Genomic DNA, 21374 nt, shown 5'->3' on the forward strand with positions numbered 1-21374 from the left:
TGAAGGTTACAAATGATCTTCTTATGGCCTCTGACAGTGGACTCATCTCTGTGCTTGTCCTGCTAGACCTCAGTGCAGCGTTCGATACTGTTGATCATAATATCCTATTAGAGCGATTAGAACATGCTGTAGGTATTACAAGTACTGCGCTGCAGTGGTTTGTATCATATCTATCTAATAGACTCCAATTCGTGCATGTAAATGGAGAGTCCTCTTCACACACTGAGGTTAATTATGGAGTTCCACAGGGTTCAGTGCTAGGACCAATTCTGTTTACATTATACATGCTTCCCTTAGGCAGTATCATTAGAAGACATAGCATACATTTTCACTGCTATGCAGATGACACCCAGCTCTATCTGTCCATGAAGCCAGATAACACACACCAATTAGTTAAACTGCAGGAATGTCTTAAAGACATAAAGACCTGGATGGCCGCTAACTTTCTGCTTCTTAATTCAGATAAAACTGAGGTTATTGTACTCGGCCCTGAAAATCTTAGAAATATGATATCTAATCAGATTCTTACTCTGGATGGCATTACCTTGGCCTCCAGTAACGCGGTGAGGAACCTTGGAGTCATTTTTGACCAGGACATGTCCTTCAACGCACATATTAAACAAATATGTAAGACTGCTTTCTTCCATTTGCGCAACATCTCTAAAATTAGAAATATCCTGTCTCAGAGTGACGCTGAAAAACTAGTTCATGCATTTATTACTTCCAGGCTGGACTACTGTAATTCATTATTATCAGGATGTCCAAAAAACTCACTGAAAAGCCTTCAGCTAATCCAAAATGCTGCAGCAAGAGTCCTGACAGGGACTAGAAAGAGAGAGCATATTTCTCCTGTTTTGGCTTCCCTTCATTGGCTTCCTGTTAAATCCAGAATTGAATTCAAAATCCTGCTCCTCACATACAAGGTCTTAAATAATCAGGCCCCATCTTATCTTAATGACCTTGTAGTACCATATCACCCTATTAGAGCGCTCCGCTCTCGCTCTGCAGGCCTACTTGTTGTTCCTAGAGTATTTAAAAGTAGAATGGGAGGGAGAGCCTTCAGTTTTCAGGCCCCTCTTCTGTGGAACCAGCTTCCAGTTTGGATTCGGGAGACAGACACTATCTCTACTTTTAAGATTAGGCTTAAAACTTTCCTTTTTTCTAAAGCATATAGTTAGGGCTGGACCAGGTGACCCTGAATCCTCCCTTTGTTATGCTGCAATAGATGTAGGCTGCCGGGGGATTCCCATGATGCATTGAGTTTTTCCTTTCCAGTCACCTTTCTCACTCACTATGTATTAATAGACCTCTCTGCATTGAATCATATCTGTTATTAACCTCTGTCTCTCTTCCACAGCATGTCTTTATCCTGTCTTCCTTCTCTCACCCCAACCGGTCGCAGCAGATGGCCGCCCCTCCCTGAGCCTGGTTCTGCCGGAGGTTTCTTCCTGTTAAAAGGGAGTTTTTCCTTCCCACTGTCGCCAAAGTGCTTGCTCATAGGGGGTCATATGATTGTTGGGTTTTTCTCTGTATCTATGAAGCGCCTTGAGGCGACTTTTGTTGTGATTTGGCGCTATATAAATAAAATTGAATTGAATTGAATTGAAAAAAAATTGAAAATCGCTTTTGTTTTGTTTACATATATTTCTACTTGGAGAAGTTTAAGAGGTTTATCACTCAAAACTTTAAATACAATAAAGTTGCAAAAAATAGTTTCCCACCACAGGAAATTTATTTTGAGTGTCTTCATAGTTTTATTTTGGAGATACAGCAATTTTTATATACTGCAGGAAAAACAAAAAACAATCCTATGATGCAAATTTGCAAAGAAAACAGCATGTGCATCATTTCACTGTGGGAAGTGTTACGAACAGCTGATAGGAACGGCAAAGCGTGTTCAATTCATTTGGACAGTAGCACTTTTATAAATCGAGCCCACAGCACTGGCTTCATTCCATCTCAAAGGCAGTGAGAAAGACACAGGACAAAAATGTCACCCTGTTAGAGAGGGTGCTACGCTGTGTGCCTCTTGAAATCATGAGGGGCTCATCTGAATGTGGCTGCGGCTCTCATTTATTTGATTGTGGTTGTTTGATGATGATGGCAAAAAAAAAAATACTTGTGTAGTACGTGCTGCAGTTCTTTCCTCCTCTGCTGTAGTAGTATCTCGGTGTGAACAGGTACACCTTGCCTGTGTGTTGGTCATACACTGCGTAATAAACACAGAGTGACACCTATCCACTGAAATTCTCCCAAGATGACTAGCTTGACCTTATAGCAGAAAGGTTTGTATTTCACGCTTGGATGCTTATGGATATAATCGCCTATAAGAATAAACAGGGGTTTAATTTGCATTGCACACTCCAGTTAGAGATGATGGGTGGTGATATTGTGAATAAACTCCAGCTTTTATGACAACAATGGACCAGACAAGATATGAGAGAGAAACAGGTGTCACTGGGGGAGGTTTTTCAGCGGCAGTATGCCGTGTTGCCCTCTACTCATCACGACACAGAAAAACACGAATAACAGCCCTTGTGTGTTCTCTGCTGTTGTGGTGTGTACATGCATATCTGCTATGCATGTGAGGAGGTGGAGGGTGGAGCATATCCACTGGGACCGCACTTGAGATTGCCAGCATACAAATGCCGTCTCGCGCTGCACCACAGGAAAGAGATTAGGTGAAGTTCTGTCATTTTTCCTGATATTTTGGGCCTTAGTTGTTTTTTTGTTTTTATTTTTTCTACGTACAATCATTGAGAGATCCGCTGGCTGTCACAATAAGGAAGCAATCTTTTCATAGCGAGAAGAAGCACAGTGATTAACTAACGACAGAGGACAGATAGCTTCCACTAAATCAAGTTTTGACAGGAATTATCACTGATTGACCCACTTGCGCTGACAAGCTGTGGACAGTCAAGGCAAAAAAAAAAACAACCCCAAAACAAAAAACAGAAAATAAAATAAAAACACTACACACAAAACAGCCACTGAAGGCAAGAATGGATGAGGACAAAATTTATCTGGCACTGATATTGACTGGTTGAAAGCTGGAACTGTAGAAGTCAGAAAGAGAAAGGCTTAGAGAGAATGTCAAACAGGGAGGGAGCTGCGAAAAAGAAACACACTGAGCGACGAAGGACTGAGACAACAGAGAGGTCACCCCTATCATCTCTGATCTGTGACCTCAAACCCATCCTTAAAAAGAAAAAAAGAAAGGTCATAGAGAGGTAGATAGAAATAAAACAGCACTCATGAGAGGATGATCAAGGCGGAAAGTAGGACACGCTGACAGACATGTTGGTGACAGTGATGATGACCTTCTGTCATCAGCTGCTCGCACACCTAACTGCCCTGTGGACAGACATGCCGATGGGTCATACGTGCATGCACATACGCACTGTGCAGCCAGAGAGAGATAAGTAAAAAAAACATATTTCAGCAGCTTCCCTCGAACTGTCAAGGTGAGATCGGTCACCACACCCACCTACCCATGTCTGGGTTTTTCTTTTACATTTCAATCCGCAGTGTTTCTACATCGGAGACAGCGCGTGAAACGCCTGGGTCATGGCAGAAGGGAGATAACATGAGACAAACCATGATGCCATAATGGACATCCCACCGCTCTCTCTGCTTGCTCAGATTTCAAATCTCCCCTGGCCATCTGTCAGAAAGGGGTACGTGCTAGTGGGCTATGAAGCGGCATGAAGACATTCCAGTATTAATGCAGGCTCCGCTGCACCGCCCCAGAGAAGATACATGCATGTATGAGTGTGATAATTCCTTTGATATCTAAAAGGGTTGGGGGGGGGGGGTCCAAAGCTCTGTTTGAGGCCTAATCAGTGTTAAAATGTGTTTACATGCCTGCAGAAAGAGCTGGTATTGGGCAAAATCTTCAAAAGGGAGATGCTTCTAATCTGCAAGCTGGGAGCATGATTACGGCACCTTTCAGGGGAGGCACACTGCTCTAATCCACAACCTCAACATAAACAACAGTTTGTATATTCATACACAGGCTGAGAAGTGTGTTGTGGATGACTTCTGTGGATGACATGAACTGATGCAGAGTGAAGAAAAAAAGTGGAAGGAGCAGTGAAAGTAAATCTGTAGGAAACATTCCCTCCAAAGAATTTATCGGAATAATATTAAAGCCTTCTTTGTTATGGGTGTGATGTGGAGTAAGGTTTTTTTCTTCCAGGATAGTCAGAGAGCATTTTTAGCGGCCATTCACATCCTAATGAAGCGAATTTACTGGATCCTCCGTCATGGGTTGTTAATTGTTAAAAGTTTATTTAGTTGGCAAGCTGTGAGGCTGTTATTTATCATTATTGTGGATTTTCATCCCATCCACAGGACCCTGCGGTGTCATGCTCTGCGGGCGCAAATCGTGTTGGGGAAAGGCCCAAAAGCAGACGTGTAGACACAACTGGACTTAATGAAAAGCGAGACGTTTATTTAGGCCGGGAGAAAGAACGAAAGAAGAATACAAAGCAAAAGGCAAAAGAGACTCAGACTACACTAACTGAACTGGACAAACTGGACACTGTGCATGCTTGACACCAAAACAGGCATACGCGAACATGGAAACACACGACAGACCGGGGAAGATAAAGGATGAAACACAGGGAGAAGAACATGGAGACAGGGTACAGAGAGATAACGGGGGACAGAGCGAGAGAGGGTGAGAGACATGACCAACAGGAGGTGGCGGCAAGGAACAAAACACAGAGACCAAACCAAGGGAGCGGGAACATAAACTGATAACCCTAAATTAACTTCAAACTAAACTAGAGACCTCTAATAATACAGTAGGGAAATTACCAGGGATTACCAAACTCTATCATGGTCACACGAACTAAACAAGAAAACCCCAAAATAAGGAAATGCAGAAAATAGGTCCACTTCTCAAAATCAAAAAATGAATTTAACAAGACTCAAAAGGTCCAAAACACAGAACACTGGGTCAGCGACCCAGTACCATGACCGAAGGTCACCTTTTTTTGAGACTAATTTGACAGTTCAATTGAGTAACAACCGGTACCATCCATGCTATGATGAAGATCCTTTTTTAAAAAGAAATGTTGTCACAGTGCAAATCTAGGAATTCATAGCTTATTAAAATGATTGCTACCTCATAAAGACAAATGTTTGAGAGTAGTTTTGATGGGTTATATGCGCACAAACTCACACAGACACACAATGTGTCAGTGATATGGAGCACAGCCCATTGGAGAGGAGTCCCTGGTCTATTTGCAGTAACGCCATCTTCCCTGTCTGGAAGTCGAGTTGCACTGTCTGCTCTCCTTTACCGTCCTCGTCTGCAAAGCTATACCTAGAGACAGGCTATAGAGGCCAGCCAGATCTCTGGGGAGATGAGGACAGCAGCAGAACCCACTTGTCAGCATCAGAAAACAGGGTGTGGTGGAGCCAGCGCACTGAGAGCTAGCTAGAAAGACACAAAAAGAGGAGGGAGCACATATAAAGGTCAGTTGAGCTGGTATCTGTTCTTCCAGTGGTGCCTCAAAGGTTAGAAAGAACCCTCGGCCGCACCCAAGGTGAAGTGAGAATACAATAAATGTCACCCACACATAGCTCAAACAGCAGCAGCTACACAGAAAGAGTATTTGCTACAAAGTCATTTCGGTCAACTTGCAGGCCTTCTGTGGAGCCCCTGTTATACAAGTAATAAAGAATGGTCTTTCTTGTTTTTCTGCCAGCAATAAGCATGGCCACCTGTTTGGATTAGCTGGTGTAAAAATAACCGAAATGAGTGTCCTCAGTGGGCCAAGACAAAGCCCTCACTTATGTCTGGCTCTCTTCCTCTGTCGTCTATTATAAGCAAAGTGACTGCAACATCTGCATCAGAAAACCGGCTACAAAACCTTAGAAAACAAAATGGCTAACTAGGTACAGAATCACCCCCTCTGTGTCACATCTCCTCTGAGGCTCCCCGTATGTGCAGCAGTATGAAGGGCTTATTAATCCTCTGGGAGGCATGGGACAGAGGATGAGTGTTCCCAGGCTAGTTGTAATATCCTCTGGCCTGGCTCTCTGTTTATCTGCACACTGTCCATCCCCAGTGCCTCCACCAGCACCATCTGTCCCCTGCCAAACACTCTGGCTTAAATCCTCCCTGAGCCCCTGTCTCTCCTATTTTCATCCAATCAGCCTCTGTGACATCTAAATGTAAAATCCTCAGGTCAAAATATGAAACTCTAGGATAAGTAAAAGTTGTGCTTGGTGACTCAGTTCAATTTTCAATGTTAATTATAAAATGTTATTTAAAAAAAATGGTTTTCATGCCCCATTGAAATCAGCTTTATAACATTTACACGTTTTTGTTGTAAGTATTTCCTTAGAAATTGAGGAAAGTTTGTATGTTCGCTCCTTGAATGCAAATAATTCCCCCTCTTTCTCCCCATACTTCTTTTGGTCCACTCCATCACAGCGGGCTGTGCCCTGGTCATTTCAGATTCCAGGCTTTGAAACTAGCACACTGCAGATCCTCTAATCTCAACTCATGGCTTTCCCCTCAGCTCTCCTCTGCAGTGAAGTACATATTTCAGGAAATCCTCCAGCCCATGTTACTTGTGTTTTGGGAACAGGCTTTAGTGTTTGAGAAAGCACTGACAAGCAAGATGTGGTTCTTGCAGTTAATTAAAGCAACAGAAGTGACATAAGTAGCTTTTTTTCCCATCTTTTTAACTTGGTGCACAGACTAGAATAAGTGGGAAAATAGGTAGCCTAATAACTCCTCTAAATACAACACTGTATGTCAACAAACTAAGTGGTGAATTTGTGGAGGGACATATAAATAAATTCCAATAATGTCTCTTTCCCCTAGGATAACTGCGTCGTGAGGCACAAGCTGTACACACAGAGCTATTTTTATATAATGCAACTGAAACACATCAAAATTATATGTGAGATATTAGATGCTATTTATACACAAATGATTAATGAATGTATTGGACTGCTTTGCATGGGGGACATTTATACACAATCTCTATACTTAGCATATAATACTGCAGTTACAGCGGCTGTCCACCTCATGCTCGTAGAGGTGTGAAGCTCAGCTGTGGATTTGTAGATCTCTGTCAAATTATTAATACATGTTTTCATTTGAATGTTCTCTCAGCTACAGTGCACACTTGCCAAGTGCATAATGATGTAGCATCCTTCACCAGTAGTTTGCATGTCAGAAGACAACTTCTCCGCAAACACTCACCAACTACTTGCTAAGTAGTTGTGAAAATGTGAAGAGTGTGATGCAAGCTGGAAACGGGGATCATTTGCATCAAAATAAACCTTTTTCCAGTTTAAATACAGTTGTTAGTTAAGTGTGCCTATGCCAAGAGGCACACTTATTACTATTCGTCGGATTTATTATTAAGTGTGCCTATGCCAAGAGGCACACTTATTACTATTCGTCGGATTTATTATTAAGTGTGCCTATGCCAAGAGGCACACGTATTACTATTCGTCGGATTTATTATTCTTATTCTTATTATTTTCCATTTTTCCACCTGAACTTTTGCAGCAAAACTCGCCCCACAGAAGGGTGTGCTATGACTTTTGGTGTTTATGACTTTTATAGTTTTTTAAATATTAATATTTTAGTGAAAATTTTCCCACGCTTATGTGCCGCACAATTTTGAGACAAGGGTTACATATGTTATATCATTTTGTCCGGCTTGGTCTGGACTAGTATGCTATGACTAGGGATGGGTATCGTTTAGGTTTTATCCGATACCGGTGCCAAATCGGTACTTTTGAAACGGTGCCGGTGCTCAAACGGTGCTCAAACCGGTCGGTGCTTAAAGAATGGAGAACACAAAATTGGTCCAAAAACCTCTCATGTTCAGCTGTTTTTTGTAAAAATATAACAATGTTAGCCTTTTCTGCAGCTATGGGGCATATATGGTATCACTCTTGGCTGGAAGCAGTGCTTAAACAATGGAAAAAACACAAACTTTGTCCTAAACCTCTCATGTTTAACTGTTTTCCACTTTTTCTTTGGTCATTTTAGCCTTTTTAGCCAGGGTGAAGGGAGTATCTGCCATCAAACAAGAGGACAGCCGCATGTAGCTATGATGATGTTTGCTAGTTCACCTTACATGCATTAATGTAATAACGTGGTTAGCCTACTCAACGTAAATTAGCTACTCACGCAGAGAAGAACGGCTGCTGCTGCCACCATCATCCGTCATCATTTCTGCTACACTGGCAGGGCTAGGGGCCAGGACTCTCCTCTTCGTGTTTTTGGGGGATGTTGCATAACAGGCAACCCACCCCCAGTAGATGTGCTCGGTGTGAGGTCTCGCAGCAAGCTATCAAATACGGCGCATTTCTGGGCTTTTAAAAAAAACGCTATGCGTCGCCAGGTGTTTCATCGGATTTGAGATGTTACCTCCTTTGACAGTATCACAGTATCAGCTTAAAGCACTTGTTGCTGCTGAGTTTGCATATTTTGCTATGAAGTACAGCCAGACTTTTGACCGCTTCGCCTTGGACATTTTTAATCTGTAGCTCTGCTCTAACAGAACGTACGTACCTGGCCCCGCCTACTATCCCCGGAAACGTAAAATGATTGGCTAGAATCTAAAGTGTATCACAGCTCAGGAAAAAAAAGCACCGAAATGTGCGCTGCTTTTCGGTCTGGTTACTACCGTTTATGTCAGAACCGGTGCCATCATGGATGGCACCGGACACCGGTACCCATCCCTAGCTATGACTTTTGGTGTTTATGACTTTTATAGTTTTTTAAATATTTAGATTGTAGTGCAAATTTTGGCCCATTTCTAGGCCCATGAGAAAGATTCAACTTTTGGCCCCATAGAAACAGACTTCATTTATGGTGTGTTGGCGCCATCTTTTGGTCCCACTGAAACAAATTTCAAACTTCATTTGTGGTGTGTTGGCTCTCTCTAGTGGTATGTCGGGAGTGGTACGGCCTGTCTACCCGTATTTGCATTACCGTAATGACAACAATATCAATGACGCGCACAGCGTCGCTGCTTTCAGGATCCATTGGAATTTTTAAGGTTGCGCGAACCATTGAATAATTACGGTAACCGCAAGGGTGTATGCTTGGTGGAACACTCCATATCCCACAATTCATAGCACGCCTCTACCGAGTCAAACAATGGCGGCTGCCACTTCGTTTAATATATTTCTCTTATTCATGTTTCTAGGTCACAAAATAAACTTTTAAGATATTTTCAGGCGAGAGTGTAGGTGTGTAAACGTCAAATATCTGCTCGTTTTGTCAAAACATCCCATATTAGCAACAGTTTTCTCATGATGTTGCTGCTAGCACGGCTAGCTAGCACGGCTAGTGCTGCTTCACTCAAAAGGTCTTGGCTTTCATACGAGGCGGCGAGGCGGCCGCCGATCGACCAGTGGTGGCTAACGTGGAGCTCAAACAGATGGCAGCCACGGATCAGGGAAATTGAAGGCAGGAGAAGGAGGTTAACTGAATTTCAGGTAAGAAGTTATGAACTGCACTCTATTTGGGTCAGATATAAACCGAGTTTAGGTGTAGTTTATTTTCGTTGTGTTGACTTTTTACAATCAGTTCCAATAACTCGTACTGCGTGCTTGCTAGCATGACAGAGTTTCTATACAGCTGTGTGCGCGCTAAGTTACTGATGTTGAACTTTATTTTATTCATAAGGGTTAGTTCGTAGAGTTGCCAACCATTCCGTACAAACGGAATCGTCCCGCATTCAGAGAAAATATTACGCATTTCGTATTGAGCTGAAAAGGAACACAGTTTGTCCCGTACTTCAGGTAGAACGGAAGAAGACACAAAGCTGGATTTATTCTGTCGTTATACGCAGCCTCCCCTGTCATTCTCTCGCCTGTTGCAACTTCAATCATGAAACTGATCAATAATCGGCTTTTCTCTCTTGTTTGTTTATCGCGCTAAACAACAGCAGCACGTTTAAGCTTGATCAGCTGTTGTTAGAATTCATTTGATTTTAATTTCTAGTATCTGCTGATGTTTGCTGGAGCCACAGCTGTAAAGCGGCTGGTCCAAACCAGGAGATGTCCTTACTGAATCATCAGAGCTGAACTGGTGATGGAGAAACAGGTTTACCTTTTAGGTGACATGAATGAGTTGAAGGGAAGTTATGAACTGTTTCTGAGAGACAAATAACACAAATAACATAATATCCTTTTTTGTGTAGCTGACAGCTGGTAACTGTGCAGGGGCGGATCTAGCAAAGCTTTTGCCAGGGGGCCAGGTAGGGCATTAACAGGGAAAGGGGGACACAAAGATATACTTTTCTTTCTTACTCTCATATAAAATATTTAGCTTTTATTAAATAGTTATCTGAATCTTACAACCAAAGTTTGTATAATAATACACAAGATTGGCTGTAGACCATTGTTCATCATTCAGAACACTGTGGAAAAATAACAAAAAACAAAAAGTGAATACAAAAGTGCATAAATATTTATTTTACGTGTTTGATGTGTGTGGCAGGGCGTGGTTTGCAGTGCTGCTGCAGGGGAGGTGGACCCACGGGCGTAAAGTCTGTGCTCTCTCGGCTGTTTTTTGGGTGTGTGTTGGGCTGTGAGTTGAAAAGCTACAGCCGGCTGTGTGGGTACACCAACCATGTGTGAAAAGTGGTCCATAAAGTAATGCTACAAAGCGTGTTCATGCAAACATTGTCGGGTCTGCCGTGGTACAATGGGACTTCTGCTCATGAACCTCTGCGCACAGCGTCTGCAAATCGGGGCTGTACGAAGTCACCTCATCTTTACACAAAACTGTAAGCTGTCATCTGTGAGGCGCGAGCGGTGTTTGTTTTTACCATAGTTCATGGTGGAGAATTGCTGCTCTGCTGAGTTTTGCTCTCTGTAGCCGTATGAATGGCAAACTACACTGATTAGCAGCGGCATAGGCACACTTAAAATTTCTTCTGAAATTTTCGCTTTCTAGTTTTTCCATGTAAGCTATGGGCAACCACAGCAATCTGCTAGTGACCAGAGTTTGCCGAATGACTGGTTTCTGAGGCCAAACAAATCCCTCTAACTCATGCAATGAGGCACTAAGGAGACAGACTATTAGAAAAACTAATATTTAAATAAATGACCGCATGCACTTGACTGAGCTGAAAAGAAACAGTGGCACATACATGGTGTAAGCCAATGCTATGTTTGCTTTTTTTGGGGTGGAGATGGGAGGGCAGTAGTTACAGAAAAACTGGAATGTCAGCTAGAAATAGTCAGGAAAATGATCCCCTGTAAAATAGTAAACTTTCATTTTAACATCCTTAAAATGTCAATCTGGTCCATACGGTGGTGTAATATCACCAACCAATCAAGTCAATGCTCACTTTCCCTTGTTGCAGTCAACCTGCAGCATGTATTCAGTGTCCAATTCTAACACATTTACCCTGACAATAACTGGATCACACACACATTTCTTTCTTCACTTCACTCACTTTAATTTTGTCCTTCTCAAATTTCCCACTTTCTGTCGAGTAATCATATTTGCTGCCACTGAATAAATGGCTGACATCTTCGGAAACCCTACCCTTTTAACATCTAAAGGGCTCCTAGAAAGCCTTTAGTTCGTTAAAGCACCTTGGACTATATTTTCATCACTGAGCTCCAGATGTGGGGAACACAGAACCTCATGTTCCTTTCTATCTGCCTCTAGTGAGCTGCACGCCCTTGCTTGAGTTCTGATTCATAACGTGATCTTTTAAAAGGGCCTAGAGCATTCATGGTCCATAACTTTTAGATGCATGCCCCCAAGGAGGTGGATTCTCCAGTTTCTCCCTAATGGAAAAGGCTAGGGCATGAAACTTGACACCTAATTCCTTTAAACCCAGCAAAAGATCTATTCTACACTGTAGGGTTAATCAGTAAGGCTGGAGGACGGATGCTAGAATACAGATGAGAGTCAGATGTAAGGAAGAGGAAAGAGACATGAGAAGCCCAACTCCTCCACCTACTACACCATCTGACAGCTCTCTGAAAAACCTAATTTTCATTTTGTGCTTCATGCCTGTTTTTCCTGGCTGCAAGATCTGCTCATTGGCATTGTCTCTGGAATTGCAAGTTTTCTTTTTAAGGAAACAGACAAAAAGAAAAAAAAAACAGAGCAAAAGAAAAAGCATGCTGTTTGGTGGGCACTGGCATTCATTCAGCACTATGTCTGGCACCCACCAGTCACTTGCCCTCACTGAGCGAGTAAAGGTCAGACACTTCCTGCAGTGCCCCAGAGGATGGCATTGTATCAAAGAAAGAGAGAGAAACAGTATTTGCATTATAAACTATATGAAACATACTCGACTGTTTGCATTCAGTTTTTTCTGCTGGAAGAAAAGGCTACAGAAAATCATCATTTATAGAGATTCACTGATATTAGGCCTTATTTAGTGATACAAACCCCATCAGTATCGGCACTGGCTATATGCTAAATTGTTATGAGAAAATCCTAACCCTACCCATTCCCACTAAACCCTGCCATCAACGCAATAGATAGTTCTTTGAGAAATAATTAATAGCTTCTCTCAGACACACAGATTTCTTTCTGATCCCCCTCTTGAATCGATGAACTCGGTGTCTTCGGTGGTACCATCCTCACATTCTCTCTTCTACAAAACAATTATCAGCCAATAACAGCACTACAGAGTAGCAAAGGACCATAAGGTCTACGCTGCCTGTAAGGTCCAACTGCTGAGAAAGCCAGTCTTCACAATAACATCTGCTCAAAATGTGAGTCAACAAAGGCCCTTTTATGGCTACCAGGAGCCGGAGAGATAGAAGAGCTGTCAGTGTGTCTCTTTTATCAGATTGGCTAATATAAGCAGGTCCCTTTGGTAAATAGCAGCCAAGTATTGCCAGAGTCAAATGCTCTGACTCAAACACTACAGCAGTAGTAAAATGTCCCACTTTATCTCCATCTTCTTTGCTGAAGCCCCCTTCTGCTTTCATGGCCTGCATAACTTAACAAGGGTGAAGTGGCAGCCTAAGAGGCGCACAGTGTTGCTGACATCCTCCCGCCTCGTACCTCTGCGACTGCCGCTGACAAAAACATACCAATTTCTAATTCTACCAGGAAAGATCCACAGGGGAGAAATGAAGCCAAACATTCCCTCCAAAAAGAAACTGTCAGCCAGGATCCATAGACGTTCCCGGGCTCTCTGCTGCATGAATTGCTGCAGTCTGCTGTTCGTGTTTGGCCTCACTGCTCTGCTCTACTGTACAGGTGTTTTTGTCTTCATTATTTGAACTGCAGTGTCTTTGTGTAAGACTCTCTAGTTGGCTAGCTCATTATGACCTCTCTTTTCTTTTTGCCTTGTACTCTCTTGGGTCTAATGTATGTAGATAAAGCTGAACTTCATTCAGCTCCATTTTAACAATACAGAAAGAATTTCTACCAGAAATGTATTTCATCAGGTGTAATATGCCTTATTAGCATAAAGCACTGGAAATGGCATAATTTCACTTATGACTGAAGTGGAAATTCCACTGATTGCATAAGTTTAAAACGCTGCCAAAAGTAAGAAACTTTGACTAGACCATGGCACAAAAATCACTACAAAGGAGCATACAATTCAGGTAATGTTCATTTTATTTGGACGTAAGAATGTATTGTATAAGCAGAATCACAAGTGGAAAACTAAAGGAAATACAACCTGCTGGTCTAATTCTGAAGAAATCTTATATTGTTTAACTGTTGCATTGGCTGTTCTGAAATCTGTGCATTTGTAAAAGCGTTTATTAGTTCACTACTCAGCATTGATTAGAAATCAAAAGGTTACAAATCAATAATTTAATATGGAATGACTACTATAAATACTTTGGGCAATTGAGAAGAGAAATGAAATGTGATCCAATAGCAAAATTCAGTTGTTACATTTTGCAAATTCAGATCACATAATGGTTTTAAGGATAGATCTTTTTCATCTGCAAATATAAGAAATAGTTTTTATGTTTGATTTGTTTGTAAAGCTGTAAGCCCAGAGCTGAAACAATACAATTAAGTCCTTTGTTTATGAGGGTACACACATGGGAAAACAAAAAGAACTAGAAAAATTTGCATTTCCTGCGAAAATGCAGTGTGGATGCTTAAAGCTGAAGCTGCATGCAAAAACCAGCTGAAAAAGCTGAAAAGTTGCAGAAATTGTAAAAGCTTTTCAGAAGCAAAAGAACTTTGCTAAAATGGAATAACTTAGCAGAACTGCAATATCTTAGAGGAAACATAATACTTGGCAGAAATACAATTATATAGCAGAAATGCTATATTTAGAAAGAAAAATATAATATAGTAGAAATAGTATGATTTAGCAGAAATACTGTATTTAGCACAAGTACCAAAAAGTAGCAGAAATACTATGATTTAGCAGAAATACTATGATTGAGCAGAAGTACTAAGATGTAGTAAAAGTACTTTGATTTAACAGAATTACAATTATGGAGGAGTAATACTTTAAAATGGGAGAAATAGCCTAAAGGGAAGAGTATTTGTGCCATGGAGTGTTAACAAGAATGTGAGGTCCATATTAGAAAAGCTGGTAAAATCATAAAAGTTTGCAGAATTGTAATAAATGATGAATATGAATTACTGGTCTGTGACAGTGTATTAATTTGTAGGGAAAAAAACATGTTGACCAAGGTGGAATCGAACCCACGATCTTTGGCTTGCAGACCCGTGTCATTACCAACTGCGCCACTGGGAAAGAGAGCAGCCGTTTTGAAAAACAGGGTGATGACGAGTCAGAATTAGATCGCGGTGAGAGGCGAAAAACGCCGTTTTTTGGAGTTACAAAACGTTGTGTAACTCAAAAACTAGGTGGACTAGAAGCATAATTCTTGTACTGGGTGAATCAGCGGACTTTGGTGTACTTTAACTGCGATTTTCATTGCTCTATGTACATCCGTCGCTGAGATATGACGAGAGAGGAAACGGAAAACCTCAGATATGATTGGCTGGCTGGGAGGCCGTGCAGGCCCTGATCTGTATATTTGAATGTCTGAGTCCTCACAGAGGATTGGCTGCCTGGCAGAAATATATAGAAATAGTATGATTAAGCATAAACACTACATTTAGCAGAAATACTATATTAAGCACAAATCCTATAAAAAGCAGAAATAGTATATTAAGCACAAATCCTATAAAAAGCAGATATACTATATTAAGCACAAATCCTATAAAAAGCAGAAATAGTATATTAAGCACAAATCCTATAAAAAGCAGAAATACTATATTTGGCACAAATCCTATTAAAAGCAGAAATAGTATGATTTAGCACAATAGTAATAAGTTAAACAGAAAAATCGGAAAAGCAAAATGGACAGCTGAAAAAATGCTGAACATGCTGAGGGTCCCTCAAATATACTTGTTAAATGAAAAAAATCAGCAAAAAAAATATATAACAGCCACACAATCAGAAATATGTACACATAAGGAAACACACATGCACAGAGAGACACACACACATGATCCAATTCAGTCAACCAGTCTAAATATATTGAATTTGAAGCTTAGAATGAGGTCATCCCATTAAAAGCCTTTCTCTCTCTCTCTCTCTGTCACACACACACACACACACACACACACACACACACACACACACACACACACACGGAGAGAGAAGTAAGTTTCTAGCTCAGTCAAGCAGCCTTGGAGCTGCTGAATTTGAATCCACCAATCAGAGAGCCTGTGCACTTTTTCCCGCCAAAACAGGTGCACGCAGCACAGAGAGACACAGGATTTTTGCAGTCTATTTCTCATAATGACAACTCCCCTCAAACAAATGACCATAATTTCCTAACCGTAGGGGCTAGAACGGTCATTCTTACACCGTTTTGTTCAGAAGAGATGGGGGAATCTTAAAGTGTTGACAATTTATCATTTAAATATGAATTATTAAAGATAATTGACTTCTAATGCACCATAACTGAGTAGAGCAAAGCAAAAACTGCCTTGACTTGCCCTCAAACAACGCTTTCTAACTCTAAATCTATTTGGAGTATCAATATCATTCTTTCACCGTAAGAGACAGCAGGCTTTGGTGAACAATCATGGAAATTTTCAGGTCTCTGTGGAAATCCATTAAAAAGATATGACGAGAGAAAAAAGTGGTTCATTTCCAGAGTTTGAAATCTGAAGAAATCTGAGCGAAGGACAAATTTTCTACCCTCAAACAAGTCTAACTCATTTCAGAACGGTAATAGGTGAGAAAATAATTCTTGAATTGTGAGCGTCAGGAGTGTCTGAAGATATACTGGGACAAGCCTTATGTCTTAACTTTGCTTCGTTAAGGAGATATGACGATTCGAATATGCCTCTCATTACAGAAATCAAGCGGTGATTTTGAACAAGCTCTCCATTGACTTTCTATGGAGAGTTTTGTGACTTTGTGTTGGTCTGAGGAGATTTGCCAAAATTCTATAAATCCCACAACAATGATAGTGACATTTTCGGAAACCCAGCAAAAATACCTACGTTTTGATGTATAATTTGTGGGAGTTGAGTGAAAATTGAGCAAGTAGCAAGAAGTTGTTCGGACATGAAGAGAAGACTGCAAAACCTTCAGTGGCATACTGGAAGCCAAGTGCATAGCAACCATAACAACGCATGTATTTTGTGAAAAATCACAATTTTGCAACTGAAAACTTTAAGAGGCATAAAAGTAAAACGGTAAAAGATTTGAAAAAGCTGAATCATACCTGAATAGCCCAATAATTTGAGAACATTTTAAAGTTTGAATGGTTGTTCTACGTGAAAATATGAGGAAGTAGTTAAGTTTCAGAAACAAGCAAATTTTAGCAGAATTGCAGAAGTTTCCCATTCATTTAAATGGGACAAATTAAGCTTAATATTTTAAAAAGTATAATAGTGAAAAATACCAAAAGACATAGCAGGAATTAGCAGAAATAGCAGAATATTTTAAAATTTGAACGGTGAAAATCGGCTGAAAATTGTGGAAGTAGTTAAGTGCCAAAAAGTGTACGGAAGTCCCAAGAGGAACTCAATAGTGTGGATGCTTAAAGCATCCACACAAATAAACAGAATGATCCACCGGCTAGATTCCACTTTAAGCAACACCTGCCCAGGTCTGACAACACTTCTGGCGTTGCACAGTTACTCCAATTGCACCGTCACGTCCTGAGGTAATGTAATAAAAACGCAAATTAAAAGACAGAAGAACCACATTCTGCTATCAAGTAAGGCTGCACGATTAATCGTTAGAAAATCGCGATCTCGATTCATACCCCTTGTGTGGTGTTCGTATTTTTGTTACTCAGCCAGTGTTCATGGGTCTGGTGGACCCGCTAGAGTTTTGGCTTTCCAAATTAACACTATCAAACAATTTTATGTTAAATTACTCAACAGATGTTTACTTCATCCCAATTACAAGACATATGAACAGCAAACATGGTTAATTTTTTCCCTTTACCTTTGTTAGATCACATTTATGAATTAATGTGCTTCTCGTTTTTCTTTTATATAAAATGTTATAAATAAATCAGTTATAATCAAGTGGAGTGAGTGGAAAGACACAACACATTTACACGTGAAAAAATAATTAATTGTTTAATTTTTCTTTTGAAAAAAACTGAACACGGGTCTCACAGACCCGAACACCATACAAGGGATACTTATGTGCGATCTCATTTCCAAATGACAACGATTTTAAAAAAAAAGAAAAAAAAAGAAAAGACGACGACAACGATTGTACCACATTTTGATCCGGGACGTACTCTGCATAAAAACAAGCGCTCACTCTTCCTGCTCAACAAATGGCAAGGGCGGAGCCTTATACCACGTGATACAGAAGCTGTGCCGTGTGATGCTAAAATTAGCAGGGAAAAAACAACGGAGAGCACGTCAGGGATGATGAGAAAGTGACAGGAGAAAATCCGTTCCGGTCAACCACCCAAACATCAATAACGGGAACCTTATACAGCGCTTCCCTATACACATCGAACTCCCGCAGGCACAAAGAAATTACGGAGGCTATCACTCATCACCTGACCAAAGATATGGCTCCCATCAACACTGTGCAAAACGAGGGATTTAGGAAAATGATCAACACCCTAGACAAACGCTACACAGTGCCGTCCCGCAACTATTTTTCTATTGTTGCACTACCTGCTCTATACACGCAGTGTCGAGCAACGGTGGAGACAGAATTTCAAGCAGTACAACATTTTGCGGCAACAACAAAACGTGAGACATTTGTTGTTTTTATGTTCATTCTCAACTGTTACGAAGTTGATGTGCAGTTAATAAGTGCAATAAATATTTATACTGGAAAAGAAAATCGTGAGAGAATCGTGATCTCAATTCTAAGCCAAAAAATCGTGATTCTCATTTTATGCAAAATCGTGCAGCCCTACTATCAAGTATTATAGCCAATTTAACAGGTATTTAAGGTATCAGAATCAGAATACTTTATTAATCCTGAAAGAAAATTAGGGTTACAGCAGGCAGCACGCTAATGGCGCATGCACACTTACAAAGGAACCTTCTGACCAACTTTACACAAACATCACATTGGGGAGACATGTCAGGTAAATACTCATTCTGTTAAAATCAAGAAACAGCTGGTATCATTATCATATATGAAGCATGTGCATACACTCAATATGAAGGTCTATATTCACTCATTTGCCTGGTTTCCCAAGTGTTTGGCTGGTAGTATACTCATTACATCCCTTCCACTTTCGCACACTGTAAAACTCAATGCAGAGATAATCGCTGCAAACCAATCATCTATCGCCCCACCTTCTTCAAGCCAATCAGCCTCTGCACTGCTCTTCTTTCATTCCCCTTGCAGATGCCTTTGTGCGACCTACCTCCTCCTCATCTCTGCCTCACGCAAGTCACTTCATCCAAGCCTCCAGCTTATGTTCATCACAACCACCAGCGTTTAGACTCTGGAGGGTCCTGGCCTAATTCCTATCAATGTTGGGATTTTATTTGGCTGTGATGGGCCTTCAGAGTCTAATCGCCAAATAGCATAACTGAGTTCTGTATATCAGTAAATCATGTTCAAATACTTCCATACTAAAGATATCTCCTTGTTGAAATGGAATGATTAACTTAATTATATTTATATGTTAATATTTAATTATATAATATGTGTACCCACATAGCTGCAGCTTTTCTTGGCAAAGACACTTTTGCAATACGGTTAATGCAATACAAATGTTTTCCCCAGTTTTCACTTTTACTGTGAAATACTGATTCAGTCATCAAAGGACACTGACTTTTAGGACTGCAAAATCTGAAACAATACGACACAAGCTTAGTAACAGGGCTGCACAATATTGTGTCGTTCACAATAATACCAGTAAAAACTTGTACGTGACATAAAAATGTCGTATCATGTTATTGCCGATAGATATGTCGTGCTTTTATATTTCCTAAATGTAACTTCCCCACACTGCCATGCATTAATGCCTTTAATAAAGAAACATCAAGTACCTTCTCACAGTAAACGGGCAAAATCTTGCAATTTAATGAATACATTAGCGATAAGCAAGGCAGTGTGAGCAAATTACATTTAATTGTTTTTATGTGATAATACTGCGCAAGCTGTTACTGTTAAAGTTGGTTTTTTCTTCATCTGTTAAGAAGTTGCACTTTTACTTAAAATTTCCAGGGAAAATAAAATGTTAGTGTATATGTTTTTGTTTTAACATAAATATTGTTATTGCAAATTTCCTTGACATATCATGATTGTGCACATTTTGAGGCTCATCCTTCCCTACTTATATTCTTACTTATACTAAAATGACTGTGTCAAATAAATGTAAATACATTCACAGGTACTTTCTATCCGTAAAATGTAATATGGGCATTTTTTCCCACAGTTCCTAATAAAGACGCCTCCTGTGTCACCAACATTTTCATTCTGTAAATTAATTATAATTAGTCTAAGTAATTGCTTGTGGTTGCCTGATCAAAGTGGTGACATAGGCTTGGAGACATAAATGGAGTTGACAGTGTGAGGTGTTAGGAAGATGACCATTGTTGGCAGCAGTAATGTCTTACTTCGGCATGCTAATGTACCACTTAGAAGCTCAAACATGCCTGCAGAGTACTGACAGCACATCTGATATAGCCCTCACTCAACCCGCCACACTACATGTAAATGCCCAGAGATTTTAATTCAGGGCCCGATTCCCAATGATTCCCAATCACTGCAATAAAAGACTGTAACCACGAGGTTCCATTGTGTGGAAGACTGGCTATAAATGACAGTAAACAATTTTCTTAAAAGATAACATTCTTTACATTATTTCTAATAAACAGTACATTTTATCTCAAACTGATCCATTCTTACGACTCAGTCACAAAAATAACTTGTGGATTTTCCACTAAGGGTGTCTGCTGAACAACAGATAGAGGGCTCGGTGGGGGCTTACACCTTACATATCTCTCTCCTCACATATCAGTCCTGTATCAGGTTTGAATTCTCAGTCTGGGACTACGTCTGGCAGAACCTGTCTGATAGAGCTCTTAAATAATTTACGATCCACTATCGATGGAAATTACGTGTAAACTCTTTGTCAGAAGAGGGTAGTTACTGCAAGCAGGCTTTCTTTCTGTTTGAGCTACACTGTAAAAAAAAAAAATCCTAAAAAAACAGTAATTCTGGCAGCTGGGGCGCCAAAATAATACCAGAAAATAACTTTCCCATGAAAATACGGTTATTTTCAGTAATGACAATACTGTTTGTTGCCCTAATTTTACATGGGATTTTGCCTTTTTCAAGTGCTTTTAAACATTAAATTAGGAACAATTTAATGTGATTAAACAATGAAATTACCTATAAAAAAGGTCAATGAATGCGGCAATATGAATAATAATGCTTAAATGTACAGAAATATACAGGGAGTGCAGAATTATTAGGCAAATGAGTATTTTGTCCACACCATCCTCTTCATGCATGTTGTCCTACTCCAAGCTGTATAGGCTCGAAAGCCTACTACCAATTAAGCATATTAGGTGATGTGCATCTCTGTAATGAGAAGGGGTGTGGTCTAATGACATCAACACCCTATATCAGGTGTGCATAATTATTAGGCAACGTCCTTTCCTTTGGCAAAATGGGTCAAAAGAAGGACTTGACAGGCTCAGAAAAGTTAAAAATAGTGAGATATCTTGCAGAGGGATGCAGCAGTCTCAAAATTGCAAAGCTTCTGAAGCGTGATCATCAAACAATCAAGCGTTTCATTCAAAATAGTCAACAGGGTTGCAAGAAGCGTGTGGAAAAACCAAGGTGCAAAATAACTGCCCATGAACTGAGAAAAGTCAAGCGTGCAGCTGCCAAGATGCCACTTGCCACCAGTTTGGCCATATTTCAGAGCTGCAACATCACTGGAGTGCCCAA

The 21374-nt window shown here is 40.4% G+C and overlaps 1 protein-coding gene across 3 annotated transcripts in view; it reads right to left on the bottom strand.

Moving 5' to 3' along the window:
- srrm3 (serine/arginine repetitive matrix 3) overlaps nucleotides 1–21374 on the bottom strand; it is a 148093-nt gene that overhangs the window by 98139 nt on the left and 28580 nt on the right. The gene's annotated exons all lie outside the window — the stretch shown is intronic.

This window comes from Aulonocara sp. 'chitande type north' Nkhata Bay, linkage group LG10 (genome assembly GCF_057382095.1).
Source record: "Aulonocara sp. 'chitande type north' Nkhata Bay isolate Kocher_YH1m ecotype deep benthic linkage group LG10, A_spYH_male_GT1.1, whole genome shotgun sequence".
Lineage (NCBI taxonomy): Eukaryota > Metazoa > Chordata > Actinopteri > Cichliformes > Cichlidae > Aulonocara > Aulonocara sp. 'chitande type north' Nkhata Bay.